The sequence below is a fragment of the Narcine bancroftii genome, chromosome 5, assembly GCF_036971445.1.
Source record: "Narcine bancroftii isolate sNarBan1 chromosome 5, sNarBan1.hap1, whole genome shotgun sequence".
Taxonomy (NCBI): domain Eukaryota; kingdom Metazoa; phylum Chordata; class Chondrichthyes; order Torpediniformes; family Narcinidae; genus Narcine; species Narcine bancroftii.
Genome location: NC_091473.1, coordinates 57,565,574 through 57,592,072, shown reverse-complemented (window position 1 = coordinate 57,592,072; position 26,499 = coordinate 57,565,574). Strand labels below are relative to the sequence as shown.

At 43.4% G+C, this 26,499-nt stretch overlaps 1 protein-coding gene and 1 long non-coding RNA gene across 6 annotated transcripts in view; both read right to left on the bottom strand.

The window, feature by feature from the left end:
- Positions 1–26,499, bottom strand: part of rgl1 (ral guanine nucleotide dissociation stimulator-like 1) — a 301,930-nt gene that overhangs the window by 256,942 nt on the left and 18,489 nt on the right. The gene's annotated exons all lie outside the window — the stretch shown is intronic.
- LOC138763413 (uncharacterized) lies at positions 1,885–26,361 on the bottom strand. 2 transcript variants are annotated; one of them, XR_011357536.1, is made up of 2 exons: positions 26,288–26,361; positions 1,885–2,518 (listed from the first exon to the last, which is right to left on the bottom strand). It is a non-coding gene; the product is annotated as an uncharacterized lncRNA (long non-coding RNA). The 2 variants fall into 2 exon arrangements; XR_011357535.1 differs by lacking the exon at positions 26,288–26,361 and adding an exon at positions 4,420–4,548.

Below are 26,499 nucleotides of genomic sequence, written 5' to 3'. Positions count from 1 at the left end.
TGTCATAAGGCCTTTTCATACAGAGATCCAGCAATACTGCCATAAAGAAGACCCATCATTAAGGCGGCTTTGCTTGTTTCCACTGAACCAAATAACACCAGCATAATGCTGGGCCAGGCTGTCATTTTACACAGGAAGTTAGCTTTCCGGGAGCAAAAGAAAAAGAAAAGGGACGTGTAACACAACAGCATTAGCATTTAATGTGACATATAACATACATGTCGGACATTGCTTTCTACACAATAATGATGGTTGAACTTGATGTGCTTCTGCCACTCTTTGAACACAAGCAAACTTGCTGCGTGTCGTATTCAATCTTTTGACACAAAAAATGGCAGAATTGTGCGAGCAACATATTTGTGCGATCAGAAATACATTGGAGGAGAAATTGAAGAGAAGCAGAGAGCTGTTTGAGGCAGAAGGGCGCACGGACCTTAGATACCGTAGATGGAGACGTTTTGTTCTTTTGAGCCAATTTGTGAGGAGAGAGAGACCACACGGGCCCGTTTTTGGGTCCAATGTCCTCAACAATTTTGATGAAGATGAGTGGCAGAGTCATTTTCATATGTCTCGGGACACTTTTAACTTTGTATTGGAAATCATTGTGCTCTACCTGAGGTCCAAGAGAACAAACTGGCAACAGCCTCTGGAACCTCGACTTCAGCCCGCCATTGCTTTCTAGTGACTATCGATCCATTAGTTGTATTTTTGGTGTCGGTATGGCAACGGTGTGTGTTAGTACGCCAAGTTAATGGAGCAGTAAAGAAGACCCTTTTTAAATGTTTCGTTGATGTGCCAAGTGGTGCACGTCTTCAGGAGATAATGGACGGATTTGCAGAAATGGGGATATCCAATGTGTGCTGGTGCCATCGAGGGCACACACCTTCCCATCGTCGCCCCCATGACGACGCAGCACCCTACTTCAAACGGAAAGGGTGGCACTCCATTGTTCTTCAAGCTGTTGTTCCCATAATTGCTGGTAAAGATCACATCCTGAATTACAATTATTTGTCTGTAACAATTAATGTGTTTGACATGTTGATCTATACAGTCTTTTTGTTGTTTCAACTTCACAGATGTGTACATGGATTGGCCTGGTCACATACATGATGCTTGAATTTTAACCAATTCCCCTATCTACAGAAAGGCTGAAGATCAAGACGGCTACCTCTTCCCACATGAAATAAGTCTATTAACCCCTCCATACAGTAACGTATGTGTGGATCATATTTTGCTTTTAAATCACAATAAAGGATACACACAAAGACATACAAACTGAAGGAAAGGAATGGCTAACTGAGGTTACTGCAAATAAAACACAATATGTCCAAGGGTCAGGTTCAATCCTTTTATCGTAAAATAGCCACTAGAAAACTTTCGTGATCTAATTGTTTGTGATCTCAGAGGATGTACAAAGTACTTATACATCTACGTTGCTCTGCCCACAGAAATCCACACTGTTCACTGAGTGGAAATTCCCGTGCCTCTAATCTGAGACCCAGCTTACCCCTCACCTCAGGAAGTGGCTGATGAAGGGGGTCACTAACCACCATGCACTCGATTAATGGCAGTGAAGCTTTAAGCTCGGCAAGGATGGTGGTAAAAAATAATGCTTTCAGACATCTCAAAGGTTGCTGGAGGTGCCTGGCCAAGTGACTTGATATTTGTACAACTTTTATAATCAGACATTGTGTTGCCTATTGTGTTCTACATAATATAGTTGAAATTAAGTAGGAACACTTCTTGCCAGAGTGGAAGGAAGACTAAGCCACCCGATCTCCCTATGTCTGATAAAGTTGCTTATCAGTGCACAAGTGCACAATCACCAGGTGACTTGTGAGGCAATTATCCCCATTCTGTAAACTATTGAAGCAAACAAATAACAAATTTTAGTAAATGTGTATTGCACATATCAGAAAATTGTAGTGTACAGGAAACATGTAAATAACAATAAAAAGTGCAAATTGAATGGCGAATAACTATTTACAACTGTGCAAATAAACAAAACACCAATGACCATGTGCAAAAGTAATAAGGCACAACACAGCGTGGACAACTGTTCAATCACTCCAGCAGCTGGAGAAAGGAAGAGGAAGAAGATGGATGAAATGAATCGTACGTCTTGTCTGTGTGGTGGAGGCTGTCAATCTGGAGAATACTACTGCCTCTGGGGTGCAGGAGTGCGGTGCTGTTGTGCGGGAGTATGGTGCTGTGGAGCGGGAGCTGCCATGAGTGCAATCAGGTCCCGTAGAAGTGAGGCCTGATTTTTCATCTTGTGCTGAATGTCTCTAAACATGTTGCCGAATCCATTTGTTTGATCTTCTCACTCCTGTCTATTGGCCTCCTGTGTTCCCATCTCTGGCTCTCTCCTCAACTACTCTTCATGGGCCCCCTGCATTTCCAATCGAAGGCACTCCCTCTCCACATTCTCGCGGTCAATTGCCAGTATCATCCTTTAATTCCTTTGTCACCACCTGGGTTTTTGTTGCTTTCTTCCTTTTCTACCACGGCAGACATCCTTGAAAACAATAGGACACAAGCAACATTAGCGAGATGGCTTTTTAATGGGCAAACACACATGAAAAAAAAATGTTAATCACGAAAAAAAAAAGTTTTTAACCTGTCGATCATGAGGCGCGGATTCACTGTTTTTATTGCTGGCATATGTGTCCATGCCACTAGGGTCTTTGGCATCAGCATTGCTGTTGGAAGAGGGAGATGCAGCTGCAACAATTTCAGGGGAAGCTGGATCCTCCATGTTGCTCAGAAGAACAACCAGGTATTCAGAGTGGCTTATGCCCCAGATGGAAGAGCATAAATTGAAATATGGCCAGTCCCAATGGCCGTCCTCCCCTCCTACCATTATGGTCATTAACCTGATGGTTTTTTTTTTTGCAGCCTCCTTCTTTTAGTTGTTACCTGTGCCTTGTCCTCAGCAAAGCCGTGGTCACTAAGGTGTTGTGCCAGCCTTTCTAATATTGGGCCATCCTTCACCGACCCAGTTATATGTCGCCTTATTTTGTCCTCTGCTCGGAGGGTAAGAAGCACCAGGACCTCAGATATCATAACCATTAAAAAGTGCTGCTCGCTGCTTTTAAATTTCCCACTGGTAGGTCGCACACATAACATGTCATCAAAACATCACATTCCCTTCCTGTGTTGGGCGAGCTGGCAGCCGGGTCCTTTTTTTTTCTCCCTATTTATTTATTTATTTGTTTATTTATTTATCTATCTATTTATTTATTTATCTATCTATTTATTTATTTATCTATCTATTTATTTATTTATCTATCTATTTATTTATTTATCTATCTATTTATTTATTTATCTATCTATTTATTTATTTATTTTTTATTATTTTTTTTTTTTTTTTTTTTTTTTTTTTTTTTTTTTTTTTTTACACAGACGTCATCGATCCGGTCTGTGACTAACTCTGCTACTGGCTTAAAGGCAGGTCTACCTTGACTCCCCATTCCGTGTTTGTACCTTTTACACAGAAGGCAAGGCACAATATATGCGCCTTGACGTGGCTGTGTAAAAGAGACTATAGTCCTCAATCTTGCGATTCCTGTTGAAGGTTTCAGCCTGAAATGTTGACCATCTATTGCCTTCCATGGATGCTGTCTGGCCCACTGAATTCTTTCAGCATGTTATATTCATTGCTACAGTCCCCAGATGAACAGAAAATCCACAGCATCCCTGTTGGAGAAAAACATATTGATGAAAGGTCACTGACCTAGTTTCTCTTTTAACAAACGCTGCTTGACCCAAGTATTTCTAATACTGGTTTTCATTTTCAGATTTCCAGCATCTACATCCAGTTTTTGCTTTTCAATCTGTGGTGGTACACCACCGGCCTACTCAGGGGGAAACCTCTGTACCTGCAGGAGTGTACCACCGGCCTACTGCAGGGGGAAACCTCTGTACCTGCAGGAGTGTACCGCCGTCCTACTGCAGGGGGCAACCTCTGTACCTGCAGGAGTGTACCGCCGGCCTACTGCACGGTGCAACCTCTGTACCTGCAGGAGTGTACCGACGTCCTACTGCAGGGGGCAACCTCTGTACCTGCAGGAGTGTGCCGACGGCCTACTGCAGGGGGAAACCTCTGTACCTGCAAGAGTGTACCACCAGCCTACTGCAGGGGGCAACCTCTGTACCTGCAGGAGTGTACCGCCGGCCTACTGCAGGCAGCAACCTCTGTACCTGCAGGAGTGCAAGGGGACAGGACAACACCTGGCCGGCTGTCAATCAGTCAGCCTGAATGGATCAAGCCCCACCCAGTCGGGTGTCAATCACCCTCTGGGATACAAGACTGTGTCAGCCACCCGAGGCCTCACTCAGAGTTGCTGCAGCTACAGCCACAGCCAGCCTGGCTCTGTGGAAGTCTTTGCTGATGAAAGCCTGTTGTCCAGTCTTTACCTTGTGTGTGTCTGATTCTGGCTAACATCGCACCACACAATCATCATCCCGAAATCTCACAGCGCACATGATGTGAGTGTGAAGCTGTTAGGTGGCACCAACAGGTCTTGCAGTGGATTTCCCACCAAATCACCAGTTTGTAATCTACAAACAAGCATCCAGAGTCTTTTTTAGAAGGAAATAAATGCTTATAATAGGACACAATGAAATACAATTTGTCCATACACAAATGTCAATCAATCATTAATTTTTATTGCATGGACAGATCACACTACCTTGCCTGTGGGTGAGTTAAAGATTAATACTTCTCCACAAAATAGTTTGCAAACGGTCTCACAAAAAAGGACTGTGGAAAAGCCATAATTAAACACAAAAGTGTTTAAAGACAGCAAAATAAAAACGGTTGTGCAAATTGCAGGGGATCCCAACATCAAAAAAAAATGTTGGGATGAAAAGAAAACAAATTTCATTTGCAGTCAAACACACAAGATGAAAGTTATTCCTGCTTGATCTTTTGCACAAATATATTGACTGCTTCTTACAAGACTCCATCCAGAACATTATATTTTTTCCAAGTGGACCTCAAAACAACCCATGGATTTTTACTTTCCAGCTTTAATGCCAATTAGCTTCCCTCCCCTGACCCATAAGTTAAAGAGGCACCATGAGTAATGATTTGTGTTGTGCTATTTAATTTAAAAAAAAACATTTAGAAATACAGCACGGTAACAGGCCCTTTAGGCCCATGAGCCTGTGCTGCCCAGTTACTCTCAATTGACCTGCAACCCCCAGTATGTTTTGAAGGGTGGGAGGAAACCAGAGTTCCCAGGGAAATCCCAGACAGACATGGGAAGAATGTGCAAACTCCTCATAGTCAACGCGAGATTCGTATCCCAGTCCTGATCCCTGGTGCTGTAACAGCATTGCATTTACCGCTGAGTTAACTATACTGTGTTCTGCAGGAACTTACTGGAAAATAACACCAGTTTAAAAATTTTCCAAATGAATGTTTGAGGAAAGGAAGCATGGAATAAATCCTGAAAATGTGATAAAACACAGAAAAATAAAATGATGGAACATTCTGAGATGCATTTAATGATCTGAACCGATGTCATCCTTCTTTTGTCTGCAAAGGATTTGCTCTTGTAATGGCAAGTTTAATTAACCTACAACCACCATACGTTGAGGGATGGGAGGAAACCAGAGCATCCAGAGAAAATCCACAAAACGATGGGAAGAATATACAAAGGCCTTATAGTCAGCACTGCACTCTATCCCCAGTAGCTGGTGCTGTAGCAGCTTTCCACTAACGGTGCCACCAGCATGTAAATTGGTCAGAAATATCAAGCAAGGCACAAGATGCACACGCATCGGCTATTTTACATGTGTAACCATCCCAGCAAAGGGCAGCTGTCTCTCAAACAATTCAATGATGAAATAATGTGATATGCAGGTGCTGCATTGTACAAGACTTGAGAATAGCTGTCCAATCATCACATCCACTGCTCACTTTTAATTGGACATGCATTCAGCCTCATCTGGATAAGGAACTGCAAGGACACCCCATATGACCACTCTTTGCTGCAGGAAGCAAATGCAGGTTTGCTGCAACAATTCCAGTCACTAAATAGATAAATTCCAGTTAATGATACAGTCAGGCAGCCACTGACTATCCAATCTTCTGGGTTCCAACAGCAGTGATCCCCTTCTCTTTGATTCTCCTGTCCTTCAGCTACACTTCAAATGTTTTGCCACTGAAAAGCTGCACATTGAATAACATCACAGGATCTTGGAATATTGTGGGGATGGGGATTGTGGAAAAGCAGACTACATAGAAGCCTTGAGGTTTTGGAGAACATGCAAAGCTTCTCACACCTGCCCCCCCCTCCCCGAAGTGAAGATGTAATCATAGTCTCCAGTCAGTATGTAGCAGAACTGGTCCATCACCATGTCCAACACTCCCACCCCCCACCATTTGCAAAAATGAAAACACAAAAATAAAAATCAAACAAAGAACCAAAATATTTGAATAAACTACCCACTTCTAAATAATTCATATTGTACAAAGTTGATGAAAAACTGAAAATGATAACAGTAAGCCTGATGAAACACAACTTATTTTACATTGCAAGATTTAACGTGGACCCCAGTTTCAGTAGAAGAGTGGAGTCTTCCAGGAGGGAAGAGGTGGGAATGAATACTATGCAAAGGGGTAAAATGTCAATTTAAAAAAATTACATCTGGTAGCGCAAGTCACTCTCCACATTACATCTGGATGAGACTTGAGCAAATTAGGTTGAAAGCCGCTGCTTTTACAGATCAAACGTTTTGCTGGCAAGACCAGGATTTAATAAAGTTTTCTCAAATAGTTCTACTCTTCACAATGGGAATGCCTGGAGAGGGCATGTTCAATAAAACAATCTAATATTTTAATAAGCAATAAATGGGGAGAGTTAGACTTTAGCCCATCATGAAGTTATGGTGTAGTCAAAAATTTTCTTCCCTTGTTCTTCTAGGAAGTAATCTTCGAAGGTTCTATTAAAGCAGCATTGATAAATTGTCAAATAGATCTCACTTCTTATCCACAGAGCACTGGTGTTGAGGAGGCAAATGTTTGTGGAGATGGGCTGTCAATCAACCAAGTTGCTTTGTCCTCTACTTTGATCAAATGTTGTTGGACTTGAACTCAACCAGCCCTTAGACTTATGGATAGTGGAAAGGCTAGAGGGATAAGCATGGGATGGTGGGGTTGGGAGAGACTCAGAGTGTGTTCATCACTGGAGCACAGCCACCACAGACTGATCGGTGATGAGAATGTGAGAAGAAATCCAAGACTGAGAGATGGGGATCGATATGGTCACCTTCATTTCATCAAAGCTGCAGATGTGGGCTGCTTGCACTTTAAGAATTCCCCCAAACAGTGAACATCCCCTCACATTGTGAAGCAGCAACCAAAGACATCTGTGATTAGCCACATGGAATCCTTATGGTTCCTCATTAGGATGATGATTATTGATCTCCAACCATCATTGTGCTTAACTTGACTCCATCTGGCAGAATGCTTCCTCTCTCCCTTCCACATGGAATCCTTATGGTTCCTCATTAGGATGATGATTATTGATCTCCAACCATCATTGTGCTTAACTTGACTCCATCTGGCAGAATGCTTCCTCTCTCCCTTCCACATGGAATCCTTATGGTTCCTCATTAGGATGATGATTATTGATCTCCAACCATCATTGTGCTTAACTTGACTCCATCTGGCAGAATGCTTCCTCTCTCCCTTCCACATGGAATCCTTATGGTTCCTCATTAGGATGATGATTATTGATCTCCAACCATCATTGTGCTTAACTTGACTCCATCTGGCAGAATGCTTCCTCTCTCCCTTCCACATGGAATCCTTATGGTTCCTCATTAGGATGAGGATTATTGATCTCCAACCATCATTGTGCTTAACTTGACTCCATCTGGCAGAATGCTTCCTCTCTCCCTTCCCACACAGTTTCCACCGAGTTACACAATGCAGCAGATCCTGGAGCCAGAACAACTGAAGATTAACCCTCAATCACCCAAGGAATCCACTTTGAGCTCTGGCTATTTTGCTGCATTCCTGCAGGTTTCTTTCACCATCGTGCGATCAGAGGACAATAATCTACAAGTGCTGCACTCCCAGGTCAGTACCCTGGTGTACTCCATGATCAAGGACCAGGAAGCCATGGACATACCTAAAGGACAGTATCTTCATAAGATCAATGTTGTCTATCCCAGACATTTGCTAGTGACCCACAAACAACCAAGGCCAAATATTTTTGGGCCTTGCGAGCTCTTGGCTGGGCCTGTGAATGCAAGGCTGAGTCCGCCATAGAGTTCAGAGAATCTGATCCGGGACGCCTACTTCATAGGGCTCAGGTCAAACTACATACGACAGAGTCTCTTGGAGCAAGGGGAGCTCAGTCTGTGGAGAGCGATTGAGCTTGCAGGTACATTTCAGGTGGTTCAACAAAGCACGAAGGCATTTTCGACTGACAACACAGCTGCCTCGTAGTTGCCCCGGGCACCGCCATCTTGGGACGTGCTGCAACCACTCCACTAACAACTCGACCACAGCAGCAGTGCTCCATGACCAACACCCGTCGCTCTCATCTGGCTCCAGAAATGACCCGACCACAGCCACAGTGCTCTGGGAACACCCGAAAAACTACTTCTGTGGCCTGGGAAAGCATCAGAGTAAATGTTGTCCATCAAAGGATTCAACTTGCTCCAGCTGCGGGAAGAAGGACCACTACACGAAGTTGTGTGTCAAAACCTCTCCCCAGCAGTGCCATATATGGATCGTGGGGACTGCCTTCCTGGACACTGCTATCACCTACGGCCAGCAGGGCCATGTGTGATCTGTGGGGGGGTCGCCATCTTGGGCTCCAGCAACATTGCATGTGGGCCCTGGGGCCATCGTCTTGGACATTGCTGCCATCCGCAACAGTGATGTGCAGCGACACAACACTGGCCTCCATCACACTTGACCAAGACAGCCCACATGAACTCATCGGGTCGATGATGGATATCCAGGTAAATGGCCAAGTGACAAATTGCTTATTCAATAGTGGGAGCACGGAGAGTTTTATACACCTGGACACAGTGCAGCACCTTTTCATCACAGTACTGCTGGTGAACCAGGTATCCTTAGCATCCAAATTGTGTATAGCAGACATCTGGGGCTTCTGCATAGTGACTAACGATGTGGGGTACTGTATATAAGGACTTTAGACTAATGGTAATGCCACAGCTCTGTGCTGCTGTGATGTTGGGACTGGATTTTCAGTGTCACCTTAAAAGCGTGATGGATTGCAATGGGCCCCATCCATCCCTCACTGTGTATAACTGGCAATTTTTAAACCAACCACTGCGCACCACCCAACCCCAACCCCCCCCCCCCCCCCCCCCAACCATTGTACATGGCCAACAACCCAACCATTCACCATGCACCACCTGCGGGCTCTCCACAATGAAAATTACACCTTCCCCCTCATTATTCACCACCCTCACCCCGAATGTAAAACCATCATCACTAAACGTAGGTGGTACAGTGCAGGGGACAGGGCCTTCTTCTGGGCAGAGGTACAGTGCTTACTCAAGGAGGGGATTATTGAAGCCATCACCAGCCCTTTAAGAGTGCTGGTAGTGGTAGTATGGAATAGGGAAAAGAATAGGATACTCAGATCATCAACAGATAAATGCAATTGGATGCATAACCCCTCCCACACATCGCCAGCATGGTCAACCAAATTGCCCAGTATCACGTCTTTGGCATACCACCATCTCCCTATCTGCCCAGAGGACTGCCAGTATATGGCTTCCAAGGCGGATAGCCACCTCTACCACGAACAGCGTATCAGACTTCCAGCATGAGATGAACCACATGGTGGATCAATACGAGTTGCGGGCCACCTTCCCATGCCTCAATAATGTCACCATTTGTAGCGACGACCTGTAGGACCATGATACCAATCTCCAGAAATTTCTTGAAACAGCCAAGGTCCTTAACCTTACATACAAATTAAGCTGCAAGGAAAATGATGAAATAAGCTATAAACCTAAACAAAAGTGGGAAAAAGATTTAAACATAAAGATAAAAAATGAAACATGTGAAAAGTTACGTTCTGGAACTATGAAGAATATAATAAACACAAGGTTACGCATGACACAGTATAATTGGTTACTCAGGTTACATATCACGCCTCAAAAGATAAAAGAATTGGATTCAACATTATCAGATAAATGTTTTTGCTGTAAGAAGGAAATGGGAACAACAGTACATGCAATTTGGGCATGTAAGAAAGTGAAAATGTTTTGGGAAGATCTAAATTAGATATTAAATAAAATCACAAAAAAAATAACATACCAAAAAATCCAGAGATCTTTCTTCTAAAAAATACAAGTAGTAAGGATTAGGCCTCAAATTGGATAAAGCACAAAAAATATTCATTAGGATAGCCTTAGCAGTAGCAAAAAAATGTATAATGTCAACTTGGAAAATGGAAGAGAGCCTGAGAATACAGCAATGGTACATGGAAATGAATACATTTATTCCATTGGAAAAAATAACATATAATTTAAAAAATAAAGCCACATTATTTGAACAAATTAGGGAGCCATGCATGGAACATAACAAAGAGGGCTTGCCTCAGACCTCCACCCCCTAAAATGATAAGACAAAATGACTTGATCTAGTGTTTAAAAGTAGATGACACATTTTTCAAGTTTATTTTTCATTGTGTGATGACATTGTTTAATGGTTTCATTGTATTGTAAATGTTGAATATTTATTGGTTTTGGAGGGGGATGGGAAGGTAGGGGGTATAAAAGGGAGAAAATGCCACTGTGTATATTTAATGAGAAATGTTTGCATATATTTTGGTTGATATGGTTCACAGTGTGAAAAATAAAAAATTATTAAAAACCTTATATACAATAAGGCCAAGTGCATATTTCACACATCCTGTCTGACCATCCTTGGCTGTGTTGTGTAGAATGGAGTCATCATCCCAGACCCTGACCACATTCAGCCACTCCTGGAGCTTCCCCTTCCACTCAACCTCAAGGCCCTGAAAAGGTGCCTCAGGTTCTTTTCTGATTATGCCCAATGGGTCCCCAATTATGCAGACAAGGCCCGGCCCCCTCATCAAATCCACATCCTTCCTCCTAGCGGTAGGGACTTGTGCAGCCTTCAATCGCGTTAACGCAGATATCACCAAGGCCACAATTCCATTTTCAGATGGAAAATGATGCATCAGGCAGGCAGTCACATCTTTTTCACGTATCCTGTAGATTCAGTGCTCCTCAGTCAAGAAGGAGGCCTAAGCCATTGTCAAGGCAGTGAAGCACTGGCACCCTTACCTGGCTGGTAAGAGATTTACCCTGCTGACTGACCAGCTTGCAGTCACGTTCACGTTTAACAATCAGCAGTGGGGCAAAATCAAAAATAACAAAATACTGAGGTGGAGGATTGAATTGCCCAGCTACAATTACAATATTTTATATTGGCTGGGGACACTTAATGAGCCGTCAGATGCCCTGTCCCGTGGGACCTGTGCTATTTCACTGATTGGCCTGCTGCAAATCCTCCACAATGATCTCTGCCACCCCAGTATTACCAAGCTCTTTCATTTTATCAAAGCCTGCAACCTGCTGCACTCCATCGACGAGATCAGGTCCGTGACAAAGAACTGCCAGATCTGCGCTGAGTGCAAGCCACACTTCTACCAGCCAGATAGAGCACAATTAATTAGCCACCCACCCCTTTGAGCTACTCAATGTCATTTTTAAAAGGACCCTTGCCCTCCACTGTCTGCAATGTGTATTTTCTGAACATCATTGATGAATACTCCCTTTTCCCATTTGCCATCCCCTTCTCAGACATGACTCCTGCCACAGTCATCAAGGCCCTGTGCAGCCTCTTCACTCTGTTTGGCTTCCCCATTTATATCCACAGTGACTGGAGGTCCTCCTTTATGATGATGAGCTGAGCTAGTGCCTGGTGGCCAAGAGCATTGAAATGAACAAGACCACTGGTTATGACCCCCAGGGTAATGAGCAAGTGGAGAGGGAGAATGCTACTGTTTGGAAGGCAGTCCTCCTAGCCTTGTGGTCTAAAGACCTCCCAGTCTCCCATTGGCAAGAGGTCCTCCCAGAGGCACTCCACTCTATCAGGTTCCTGCTACGTACTGCCACAAATGTCACACCGCATGAATGTATGCTTTCCTTTCCCAGAAAATCTGCGACAGGGACCACACTACTGGCGTGGTTGATGTCCCTAGGGCCTATCCTACTCCAGAAGTATGTGAGGAGCCACAAGTCTGACCCCCTGGTCAAAAGTGTTCAGCTCCTCCATGCGAACTCCCAATATGCCTACATGGCATAGCCTAACAGACACGAAGACACTATCTCTGTCCGGGACTTGGCTCCCTCAGGGACCCTGGAGACCACTGCTGATAACCCCACACCCCCACTCTCCTTTGAACACACACAATGCACCTGACCCCTGGTACCCTGCCTCTGTCCCAAGGGAGGATACACCAACTCAACAGCACCTACCCACCAGCATAACACTGTACAGGCACCCAAGACCGTCCAGGACCTCACCGCAGAACTGCAGCCACAACCAGTACAACGATGGTCCCAGCAAATGACCAGACCACCTGAAAGGCTGAACTTGTGACTATTGAGTTTGTAACTTTGTACGTTTCACTTCACCCCACTAGAATCTTTAAAAAGGGATGAATGTGGCAAACCACTGGTGCATACAATTGTCTAGTCAGGCACACTTATTGGCCAATTGCATCTGTGGTCCCTCCCCACAGGCTCCAGTATAAAGGTGACTGTTCCACAGTACCCTCCTCAGTGCAGGAGGATGGAGCAGCATGGATGTGCCTTTGTTCTTAAGTGAATAAAGCCTATTGGTTTCTCAACAACACTCTTTCAAGTAATTGATAGTGCATCACACTGATGTAAATGAGCTGCAAACAAGAGAATGAAATCAGTTATGTTTTATGAATCATTCAAGACGCAGCTGATACTGGTCAGCCTTTATTATCTGTATCTCACTGCTCTTGGGAGGTGTTGTCTGGAACTGGTCCAGGTATTTTGATAAATTGAAGGACGAATCAACGTGCATCAGAAATATAACTTAGCTCCTACCTGAAAAGTGGTTACAAATAGGTACACTGGAGGGGTGCACAAGTATCAGGGAGTCTCTAGGCTTCTTCAGGTGTATTCTCCACTAAGAATGTGCCCAAAGAAGAGAAAGCAGCCTTTTGATTTGCCGTTCGGGTGGCAGTGCTAAAAGCGCAGCGTTGGCCACCTGAAGGGACAGCTGCAACAGGATGCACATCTGAGCGCATTCCGGCTCCTGTCCCTTGGGCTGTCAAGTTAGGATGGCTGGTTGTCAGCTGGGACAGCTAGCACAGGCTATCAGTGTGGGGACATCCCTGTGGAATGTCCCCACACTGATCGCTCTGCCCCCACGGCGGGGGAGAAGGGGGCTGGAGTGGCCGGCGGGGGGGTACAGCACACGAGTCGGGCACCAGCATTGTTTCAGACAGCCCCCTTCTCCCCCGCCGGCCGCTCCAGCCTCTTTCTCTCCCACTGGCCGCTCCAGCCCTGCACTGACAGCCCAGCCAGCTGCCCCTGCCCCAACGTCCTGCACCTGGGGAAGGGGCAGCTGGGAGAGGAGCTGTCAGGTGCTTGCCAGCTGACTGTCATCTGAATGCAGCCGCTTTTAGGCGGCTGCATTCAGATGGCTGGGGAGGCCACTGTGCTACGGCGATTATCCCTCTCGGAGAAGGGTTACAAAGTTAGCCTTGCAGGCGCCTCCTGCACATTCACGTGACCTCCCAAAAGCCGCATATTGTCAAAATATGCAGCTTTACAAGCAGGGCAATTGGCTACCTGAAAGTGCCTTCTGTAATGCCTGCCACACCAGTAGTAGTTTGAGTGGGCAGCAGACTTGCTTTGTAGAAGACAACAGGAACTGAAGGCTTGTGTTGAGCAGATGGGAAATTCACACCCCTCTGCCTGGATTCTTTATGTGATAAAGTGAATCAGTCTTCAGGAAGGAGCTTCCTGTTTCCCACCCTACCCCCGCCAATAAATTAAACACAACAAGCAAAGTGCCAGAACAATCGATAAACTTATTTTTATCACTCACCCAATATAGCCCAATAACATTCTGCTCAGTGTTTACTCAAAGTCTACAAATTGCATAGTGCATGGGTTGTCGATTTCAGTGAGCTAATGGAGCCCTCTGCTGTCAACATAGCAAATCTCCACTTCTCAGCATGTACTATCTGCAAACCATGGCCATTGAAACCAACCCGCTGCAGTGAGAATTATTTTTTACTGCACACAAATGTTAACCAATTATTAATGACAATTAAAAACCAGCCACAGTAACCCCATCTCCAGTAAATACTTAACTCACTCCCTAATAACTGACAATTTGCAATATATTGCACATTTAAAAACTGGTGCATCATGGAGAAGACAAATCACACAAAATTTTGCTCCAACAGATTTTATTTTTTTCTATTTTTGTTAAGAATTGCACATTGTGTTGCTAAGGTTTCTACCGACCCCCCCCCTGCCCCCCCACCACCCCCACCATCATGTCTCAGGTTAGCTAATAGACGTCTGCTCGCTAACAATCAACTCAGGCACACCTCAAAGGTGCATGCTTAGCCCACTGTTCTTCTTGCTATACACCAATGGATGTGTGGCTAAGCACATTTCAAATACCATCTACAAGTTTGCAAACGACAATGATGAACTGTACAGGAGGGAGAAAGATCAGCTGGTTGAGTGCTGTCATAACAACCTTGAACTCAACTTTAGCAAAATTGTTGGGCACTATCAGTTGCCCCAACAATTACAATGACAAAGACTGAGGGGAACGATAGGTTTTATTGTACAGACTTGAGCTGGCCCGGATCCATACTAGGGAAGTGCAGGGGAGGGAGGTTGTGGCCCGACCTTTATGGCCTGGGTCCCAGGGGAGGAGTCCAGGTAAGAGTGTCATCGGGGGCAGGCCAGCCCGAGCCAATTAGCATACACAATCCATACCAATACAAAAACTAAGGATTTCAGGAGGGCGAAATCAAAATTTGGAGAACACAGAGCAGTCCTCATCGAAGGGTCAGCAGTGGAAAGGGTCAAAAACTTCAAATTCTTGCTGACAACATCTCTGAAAATCTACCCTGTGGCCTCCAAGAGGCTAGCCTTCATGAGGAGTTTAAGGAGATTTAGTATCTCACCAAAGAGTCCTGCAAATTTCTGTAGGTGCGCTGTGGAGAGCATACTGGCTGGCTGCATTTCTCTCTGGTATGGAGATCCCAATGCACAGGACAAGTAAAATCTACTGAGAACTCTGCCAGTGCCATCTTGGGCATCAGTCTCCTCTCCATCAAGGACATCTACAAGAGGTGGTCTCTTAAGAAAGCATCCTCTATCCTCAAGGACCCTCACTGCCCAGGCCATGCCTTCTTCACACTGCTATCATGGTGAAGGTGGTACAGGAGCCTGAAGATGAACACCCACCAAGTACAGAGACAACTACTTCCCCTCTGCCATCAAATTCCTGAATTGACAATGAAACAGGCTCTACCTCACTTTCTATTCTTTTGCCCCATTTAATTTATTGATTGATTTTTAAAATGCAATTCATGGCAATGTTGCACATGCAATACTGCTGTAAAATGGTGAAGGGTTATGGGGATAAGGCTGGAAAGGGGTACTGATGGTAGTGATCAGCCATGATCTATAAAATGGCGGTGCTGGCTCGACAGGCCGAAGGGCCTACTCCAGCTCCTATTGTCTATTGTCTATTGAACAATATAATACTATGCACTCATAACGGAGATGGACCAACAGCAGGGTTTGAACTCGACATCCTGAAAGCAGTAGTTTCCTCACAGGAATGACGTGCCTTTGGGGACAATGAGGCAAAGTCTTCTGGGGTTTAACAAGCCTCTGAGATTTGACATAATGGAGGCAAGAAAACACAAGAGTTCAGGGGACAATACAAAGGGAAGGTTCAGAGCGGTGTTTTAAAGAAGAATATGGAAAATAAATGGGATTTTGCAGTCCTCATGCCAGAGTCATCATTTTGTTAGATCACAGATGATCTCAATAGAAATAATTTCCTCCCCCACACCAAAAAAACTCCCGATAGTACAAGACCACAAAACTGAACAAAAAAAGCATGAGAAAAATGGACAAACTCTGAAACTGGACAGACACAACTTCCCGGTGTGAGGAAGTCTTACATCCTGACTGCATTCCCAAATGGGCAAGCTTTAGGTTACAGCTCCATGATCTGGATTTTCCTGCAAGGACAAGCAGTTCAGCCAACAATCACAGGTTAACAGGTAGTGTGGCTGCTCAAGCCAGAGTATGATTGCCCAGCTAGACCAGGCTGTAGACAATATGAACATCTAGTGGCCCTTCAATTGATGACTGAACCAAAGTGCTCATTTTATAAAGCAAATATCCTTGCTATTGATAAAGGATACCATCACGAACTTGGAACTGAATTGTTTATTGCCACAGGTACAGTAGACAACTTTATTTTGTGTACTACCTGGGCAAGTCAACCTACTTTTGAGAACAATAGGTAGTGCAAAATATCAGGGATCTTTCAGTGGCAACCCATTTCATTCAGCCACCCCTTTCCCTTGCTGACATATCTGTCCATGGTCTCAACCACTGTCCAACCGAGACCATCTGAAAATTGGAGGAGCAATACCTCCATTTATGTCTGGGCACTCTCCAACCAGACAACATTAACATGGAATTCATCAGTTTCTGTTAGTCCCACCCCTGGGCCTCTCGGTTCTTATCCTTCTTTCCTTTCCTACACTGCCCCCCCACCCCATTCTTTATCCCTGTCCTCATTCTTCCAGCTCTGCATTCACAGAGCTACTCCACTCTTCTGTCCACCGATCCATGTCCATCCATGGCCTCTTGTCCTATGCACCCCTCCCCATGTCCTTTCTCTCCTTATTTCTTTATTCGGGCCTGTTTTTTGCACACATCTTGACAAATGGCTCAGTCATGAAATATCAGTTATAGATCTTTGCCTCCTGTGGATGCTATAGCATGTCATGTTTCCCCAGCTCTTGTGAATTTTCCATTGTGTAAATTAACAACAGTATTAGAGTTTTTTTGGGTTATAAAACAGTGCTTGAGCAGCATCATTTGCAAACAAGAGTTCCATTCAATGGTGTGATAAATTCATGGAAGAAACAGTCCTTGAATCTGGTGGCATATCCTTTGCCCAAACAAGGTGGCAGAGGGGAGAGGGATGGATGGGAAGAAAGATCAATGGGTCTTGTAAAATGTTGGCTGCATTCACGAGACAGCAAGTGGAGATGGAACCATGGAAGGGGGAAGCTGGTTTATGTGTTTGCCTGAGCTGAATTCACAACCCTCTGCAAATTCACACAGTATTGGACAGAGCAATTCCCATATCCTGCTGTCTGGATGCACCACAGATTGAAATGCGAGCTGCACCACAACTCCACATTTCCATTTACCTGCTGCCCAACTGTGCATTAATGTGGCCAACTCTCAGCTGTCACTCATTTGAGAAATAACCTATAATAGCTGGTAGTGTCGGAGGCATCCACAGAAGAAATAAAATGTTCAAAGTTTTGCTGGAGGAACTCAGCAGGTCAAACAGCACCCATGGGTCAGTCAACATTTCAGGGAATTTCCCCCATTTTATCTTAGATTTAATAAAGGACCCAGGCCCAAAACACTAACTGATCATTTCTCTCCATGGATGCTGTCTGACCTGATGAGTTCCTCCAGCAATTCCTGGTCTACCTCAAGATTCCAGCATCCACAGCTTTTGTGTTTCTCACAAAAAAGTACTGTATTCAAATTCCAAAGCAAACTCATAGCTTACCAGCCAGCTTCTAATATTGACCATCAACACTGCCAATACAACCAAGCAGAAGCAAAAAAGGTATTGATTCCATGGTCAGATGTTCACAATGAGGAGCTGAAATTAGCAGAGGAAATATTTTAAAAAATATTGCAAAATGATACTATTTGTGAATTGAGACTTGCTCAGGCTACAAAAGAAAAATAACTTGGGCAATGGAGCCTCTGGAGACCGTAACGATCATAAATGTCAAAATAAATATCACTGGATGTAGCTGTAAAACTTCAATGTCCTTGATACAACTTTGAAGAACTCTGATATTTAGTGTAAGAGAGATGAGTCTCAGGTTTAAGGACAATACGGTTTATATTAATGTATTGAATTGGAGTTTTTTTTATTTTACACCCAGAACTGTACTTACTCTGTGTAAAAAGGATAATATTTGTATCAATTAGTGAATAGGTTGACTTGCCCAGGTAGTAACACAAAATAAATTACTCAAAATTGGCCAGTTTATTGCTAGGGAAAAAAACAAAAGGGGAAGTTAAAAGGTTGATCAACTGCTTGCATCCCAGGCACTTTACTTGGTTTCTGATTCAAGTCCCACCCCAGAGCCTTTGCCAAGAATTCAGTACAATTGTAAGTTTATGAACAACACTGCCATTGGCGGAGTATTGGACGGTGAGGAAGGCCATCAAAGATACAACAGAACATACTCCAGATTACAAGTGAATTCTAAACTGTGTTACGAGCCCAGAGGACCCATAAACCCAGCAGCAATAGATATTCACCAAGACAAATGGTTACTTAAACAAAAGTTGCTTTAATTATCTTTAAACATGAAAACAGGATCAGTCTTTTACTTATTACTATCGACTTAACTAACCTAACTTAACCCCCTTCTAATTCTAAGTGCACACGTATGCAATGTGTGTGTAAGTTCAGAAAAGTTCTTTGGTTCACAGACCAATCTCACTTCTCATTCCTCCAAGTTCACTGGTTGCAGGCAATTCTTATACTGTGCACAGAATTTTACATTTATAAAGTTAACCAGGCTCTGGTGCTTGAAAGGTAAATGGTTAGCGCTCAGGAAGGTTCTTGATGGTTTTCAGAGAGAGAGAAATGTTGTACATTTACTTCCATAAGCCACAGCCTGACTCTCTCTGCTTGCAAAACCACATGACCCTCTTAGAACAACAAGTTTTCTTCCAGATAATCTGCAGCTCCAACAAGATCGTTCATCTGTTGCCTTTTGGAAACAAAGTCTCCAGCACTCTCCAAAATGCTTGCAAAAGCTTAGGCCCCAATATATCTAGCATGGGGCAGAGCTCCAGTATTTTAAATAGGATCTGTTTTAAAGTGTTTGTATGTGACCTACTCTAACAAACCTTTCCCAATTTATGTCCCAAAAACATTTCAATATACTCTGTCACAACTGGAAAAGCAGGAAAATGATTGGCTCACGTAATTTAAAAATCAGGCAAGTGTGAAGTGATGCATTTTGTGAAGTTAAACCAAAGCAGGTCTTGAACAGTAAATGACTGGGGAGCTTTATAGACAGAGGGACCTAAGCGTCTGGTTCCCTAAAACCAGCGACACAGATAAACAAAGTGATGAAGGCACATGGCACTTTTGGCTTCATAGGGCATTGAGTACAAGAGCTGGAGCTTCTCACCACATTGATGAGACTGCAACTGGAAAGCTTGACTAGGATGTTATCAAAACTTTTGGGCTCGAATTCTGAGAAGAGTGGATAAAATGAGACCGTTTTGACTGGAATGAAGGGAACTGATGGGTAAACATAGATATTTATAAAGATGTGGTTATACTAGCAGTTTAATTTTTAATTTTGGACATACAGCATGGTAACAGGCCATTTCGGCCCATAAGTCTGTGCCATCTAATTTACACCCAATTAACCTACAACCCCGGTATGTTTTGAACAGTGGGAAGAAACCAGAGCCCCCAGAGAAAAATGCACATGGAAAGAACATACAAATTCGAACCCTGGTCCCAATCGCTGGCACTGTAATGGCATTGTCCTACCAACCATGCTGCCCCATTGTACAGATAGTACAATACTACTACAGTGCCAGGGACCCAAATCCAGCACAGTCTCTGAGATGTTTGTACATTCTCCCTGTGACTGCGTGGGTTTTCTCCAGGCGCTCAAGTTTCCTCCCATGTTCCAAAGATGTATAGGGCTTGTGGTCACCTGGTGTAACTAAGCTCATGGGCCAAAAAGGGTCTGTTACTGTGCTGGATCTGATTTCTAAAAAAGGTCGAGAATATAGATAAGGTGGACGGCCAGTCTCTCTCCCCATGGCTCCACACACAAGGGAAAGAGAGCAAAAATAGATGCACAAGTTTTAACATGAACGGAAAGATTTAAAAGGGTGAAGGTCTCCCATCTCTCCCCCCTCCCCCACCCCCACACAGAGAATGGTGGGTATGCCAAACAAGCTGCCAGAGAAAGTAGTAGAGGCACGTACAATTACAAAACTTGAAGGACATTTGGAGAGGTACATGGATGTGAAATGCGCAGAAGGATGTGGTTCAAACATCGTTCAAGAAGGCATCTTAGCTGTCATGTACAAGTGAGCCAAAGGGCCTGCTTCTGTACATCTTTACAGCATTCTCATGTGAATTCCTAATAACTTTTCTCTATCATTTAGATATACAGCATTGTAATAGGCCATTCCTGCCAAGAGTCCGTGCCGCTCATCAACCTATACCCCCGTATGTTTTGAATGGTGGGAGGAAACCAGAGAAATCCCACACAGACACAGGGAGAATATGCAAACCCCTCACAGACAGTGTAGGATTCGAACTCCGGCCCTGATCACTGGTGCTGTAAAGGTGTTGCGTTAACCACTACGCCAACTGTGTCAAATGAGAAAGAGTGGATGGCAATGTAATCTGCAACTGTGGCAGCACTGCTGCTGCTGCAGGCCTTGGAAGACTAGGGTCATGGCCTTTCAGTTCTTATCTACAGGGTCCAACTGCCCAGCTGCCCCAGATGAGGAATCAGTGCAAGGGCAAGCAGCAGTTTTCCCATTAAAAAATCCTCAGCAGCTCCATATCCAAGACAGCACCTGGCGATGTTTAGCAGCCAGATGTGGAGGACTGCGAGTGCTGAGGGAGTAGCATATTGGAGCAGGGCAGGCAGAGAATGGAACAAGTGCAATCAAGAAACTAGTTCTTTTAAAAAAGGAGGGTAGATAATACATCAGGTTAAACAGGGAAGTCTGTGGATGCTGTGATTGCAGTGTAATATACAAAAGTGAGAGAGAAACTCAGCAGGTCATGCAACATCTATGGGAAGCAAAGGGTGACCAACATTTCGAGCCTGAGCCTTTCAGCAAGTTTTGAGTAAAGAGCAGGCAGGTGCATGAATAAAATGGAAGGGGGAGGTGGGGGGGGGGCTGCAGTGAAGAGAGAAACACAGCCTAACAGGTGGGAGTGTAAAGGAGGAAGAATGCTGAGAAGTGATAGGTGGAATGTATAGCACTCCGAATGGATCAAGGGTTCCCAACCTTTTTTTTCCTCTGTACCTCTTGGGCATTTTTATAGGTTCCCATGTACCCCTAAAAATTAAGGATTACAAAAAAAAACATGACATTGTGCAATCGGACTGCAGATTACAACACAACAGTAGTGGTTATTCTCTCAGACCCAATGTACCCCCTGAAAAGTGCAAATGTACCACTGGGGGTACATGTACCCCAGGTTTGGAACCTCCTGGAATAGAGAGTGGAATAGGAAGCTGAAGGAAATGTGACAGAGGGATTATGGAAAGAGAGTCTCTGAGGAGGAGTTTAAATGAAAACTGAAGAAGTTGACGTTAATATCGCGTCGTTGGAGAGTGCCCAGATTGAATATTAGGTGTTGTTCCTCCAATCTGCACACAACTTCTGTTTGGCTCCTCTTCTCCCACCCACCCCCCCCTATCTTTTTCTTCAGGAGCCTGTCTGCTTTTTGTTCATACTTTGAAGGGCACAGGCCTCAAATGTTTGTTACATTTTACTTCCTATAGATGCTGTTGAGTTTCTCCTGCATTTTAGCTCCACCAGCAATAGCCCATATCAAGACAGCACTGTCCAAAAGGTAGGTAGTGATCATTAGATCAGGTTGGGTGGTCACTCTGCAATAAATGACCCAAGATTGGCTTACTGTCCAGTTTTTATTCTCCCTCACAACTGCTTTTATTACAAGCTTGCTAACTTTCACATCAACTCTCAGCACTTCAAAATAGGCTCTTGTCAAAGTAAGTCGACTTTGTGGTATAATCAATTATTATATGCTTTATTCCTCATCAATATCATTGCCAACAATGTATCAGTTAATAAATCCTCTTAACAGTAATGACCAATTACAGAGAGATTAGTATTTTTTCCCTTGGAGACTCTTACTACTTACTATTTGGCATTCAACCAGGCCTTCCTACATGCAGATATGGACTGTCTACCAAGCAGGAAAGAATAGACTCCCAGCCTGTCTAATTGACTAAGCTCTTAGAGGAAGCTTACTACTTACTATTTGGCATTCAACCAGGCCTTCCTACATGCAGATATGGACTGTCTACCAAGCAGGAAAGAATAGACTCCCAGCCTGTCCAATTGACTAAGCTCTTAGAGGAAGCTTTAAACTTTACTATAGCAACATTGGTTGGAAACTGATTTGTGGACTCAAGGCTGTGAAAGGGATGCTGCAAAAACAAAATATTCCTTTTGCAAAAATATCCTTTGCCCTTTTTTCTCCTCCAAACCCCTGGAACCACCAGAAATCCAAGGGAATAGTTTGGTACATCATTACTATTATACTTCATACACCACAAATTCAATTTGTACATCCTTGCCCACTGCCAATCTTCTCACCTCAAATCCACGACCCATGCTCAGATTTTCAGATTCTGATTTATTGTCAGATTGGCAATAAATACTAATCTCTCTGTAATTAGTCATTACTGTTAAGAGGATTTATTAACTGATACATTGTTGGCAATGATATTGATGAGGAATAAAGCATATAATAATTGATTATACCACAAAGTCAACTTACTTTGACAAAAGCCTATTTTGAAGTGCTGAGAGTTGATGTGAAAGTTAGCAAGCTTGTAATAAAATAACATCACATACAACCTTGAGATTCTTTCTCATCCTACAAAAAAAAAGCCATGTTCTCCACATCAATAATGACACTTCCCAGCCCACCCCAAAAATACACATGACCAACCAATTTCCCACCAGGAAAACCAAAAATATCAACATTGAAAGAATTACTGTCTAGGGGTGAGAGACAAGAGCATGACTGGCGTATGATGTGTCCTTTAATATGATGGCACAATTCTTGAGCTGGCGTGAGGTTGAGATGGAATTGATTATAGGATAGGTTTGTTTCTGATGGTCTAATCCAATCGGTCATCCTTGTTGGCAAGATGTCCAGATAAGATAACACAAGATTGAAAATACCAACCTCTAGATTAAAGGATAGTTTCTTTCCCACTTATCTAAATGTACCTCTCATTGGTAAAAGATCATTCCCTTGCACTACTTTAATTATTTCCCTGTACTTTGTCTTTGTAGCGATATTTAAGAGAGAGTTAGATTTAGTACTTGTGACTAGGGGGATCAGGCTGTATGGAGAGAGAACTGGAACAGGGTACTGAATGGATGATCAGCCATGATCAAAATGAATGCCGGTGTAGGCTTGAAGGGCCAAATGGCCTACTCCTACAACTATTTTCTATGTTTCTATCTATGTTTCAATGTTTACCCCGAAACTCTTTAGTTTTACTTTATTATTGCACTGTCTGCAGTATTCAACTGTGGGTTGACTTTCCCACATAGCAGGAAATTTTTAAAACTGCTCACGATAACTCAGCTTATGTAACAATAAGCAACTCAATTCAACCCCCACTCACATTCATTACACAAAACATACAAGGAAACACCATGAAAAGAAGAGCCTGACAATATTGCACAATATTTTTAAACTCTATGTTATGGCTAAAATAAAAATTTTGCTCATGTTGCCCTCACAATCACAGAAATAACTTGTACTACCAATCAACCACAATCAGACAGAGAATCGTGATTAATGGGTTTTAATCATTTTAAAGTGTCAGCACAGCTGACCCGGTTCCAAAGTAGGAACCGAGGGAGGGGTTGTAGCATAATGGGCTTTATGGGGATATCTGGGAGGGAGGAGTCACAAGTTCAGGGGGTGGGCTAGCCTATCTAACATAGCGGTGGCAGTGCATAACTCAAAGTTGGTGAGCTTTTAAAAGATTCAAGAGATTCCTTGGGGAGTATGGGAAGTTCAAAGTGCATTGGAGAAAAGTCAATTGTGGAACAGTACATTGGAATAAAAATAATGTACGTGTTAAACAACCAAGAATATCGCTTTAATATTCACTCTACAATAAAGGAATATTTACCAGATTAAATTATATTGCATTCTGCACCACTGATTGGGACCAGACCTGAGTTTGAATCCCACGCTGCCTGTAAGAAGTATGTACATTCTCTCCTTGTCTGCATGGGTTTTCTCTGGAAGCTCCGGTTTCCTCCCACACTTCAAAAACGTATTGGGGTGTAGGTTAATGGGGTGTAAATTGGGCTGCACAGAGTCATAGGGCTGAATTGGCCTGTTACAGTATGTCCAATTTTTAAAAAAATTCATAAAGGTAAAATAGAAACATTCCATTATTTTCTCAATTACCATATAATCACTTGCATTCAGCACCAACTGATCTGCTCCCTATTCTTCCCAACCAATTTTTGTTTCTCTCTCCTCCTGACATTAACTCACACAAAACAGTCCTTTAACCAAGTTTATCTGATAGTTTCATTACAGCATCACCTCCTCATGGCCAACACACAACCTCCTTGCGCTCTTTCTTGTGAGTGAAGAAACACCTCAGATCCATTGGGCACATAGCTACTTCAAAAGAAAATTGCACCTCACAGCCCAAGGAATATACTTTGTTTTGTTCCAAACCAGGGACACCAACTACCAATTTCCATGGAGCAAACTTTCACAGGGCAGCCCAGTTAGCGTAGCGATTAGCGCAATGCTGTCATAGCGCCAACAACCGAGGTTCGAATCTGGACTGTCTGTAAGGAGTTTGTACCTTCTCCCTGTTTCTGCGTGGGTTTCCTCCCACCTTACAAATCACATCAGAGGTTGTAGCTCAATTGGGTGTGATTAGGGCAGCACAGGATTGTGGGCCAAAAGGGCCTGCTTCTGTGCTGCATGTTTAAATTTAAAACAACAGAGAGATTTTGCTGCAATGAGGAGATGCAACACAGTTGCAAGCAGGAGAGAGAAACAAAAATTGGTTGGGGAGAGTAGGGAGAAGATCAGTTGGTGCTGAATGCAAGTGCTAATATGGTAGATGAGAAAATAATGGAACATGTTTCTACTTTACATTATGAGGCCCTTAAGCACACACCACCTAAATTGACCAATTAATCGACTAATCCCATACTTCTTTGGACTGCAAAGAGGAAACCACAGTGAAAACATACAAAATGTGTACAGTCAGCAGCAGATTTAAACTCGGGATGCAGCTGCCATAACAATGCTGTGCTAACCCTGCCACCCTTCCTTTGGGAAGATGGATGGGTTTGCTCACATCCATCGGAAACAACAGACAGAACTTCCCAATGACTGACAGTGCAGCATCTCCATAAGTGGTGCACTGAACTAGACCCACTTACAAACCTTTGAGCTGCAGCTTTCAGAGTCCAAGGTGAGAATTACTGCCACTGATCCAAAGCCAGTTTCTAGTTCCCATTATTCATTGATTTGCCTTCAGAAAATCTGTCCAAGGATCCTTGACTTCAGACATGGCTTGTTTCTTTCTAAATCAACTGCCTGACCAGCTTTATGTTACCTAGATTTTCAATTTCAAAAACTGAAATTTATTATTTTCAATTTCCTCATATTTATGCAAACTTTTCCAGTTTGCCTTGGATCAAATATTTTAATTCTTTGATCTTTGGTGTTTATATTACAGATATTTAGGGATCTTTACTATAATTAGAGAGGCAAAGTGCCAACTCCAAATGAAGCTAGAGACAGATACACACCAGCTGTGGCAGGGAGTGCAGGCCATTACAGCCTACAATGTGAGAGCGAACACCATAGATGGCTGTGATGCTTCATTACCCAGAGCTGAACACCTTCCTTGTCCACTTTGAGAAGAACCACCAAACAGTGCCTACTAGAATCCCCACAAAGGCTGAGGACCCTGCGATACCCATCTCTGAGGACGATGTCAGACATCATTCAAGAGGATGAACCCTCACAAGATGTCAGGCCCTAACGTCGTACCTGGCAGGCTACTAAAAATCTGTACCAACCAACTAGAGTGTTCACAGACATTTTCAACCTCTCATTGCTGTAATCAAAGGTTCCCACCTGCTTCAAAAGGGTATCAATCATCGCAGTAGCCAAAAGGAGTAGTGTGAGTTGACTCAACAACTAGAGCCCAGTTGCACTAACTTTTTAATATTTTTTAAATTGAATTGAACATAATAAGCATACATAATAAATGATGATTACATAATCAATCAATTGTTTACAAGCAAATACATATGAAATGGAGAGAAAAAATAATTAATAAAATGTAC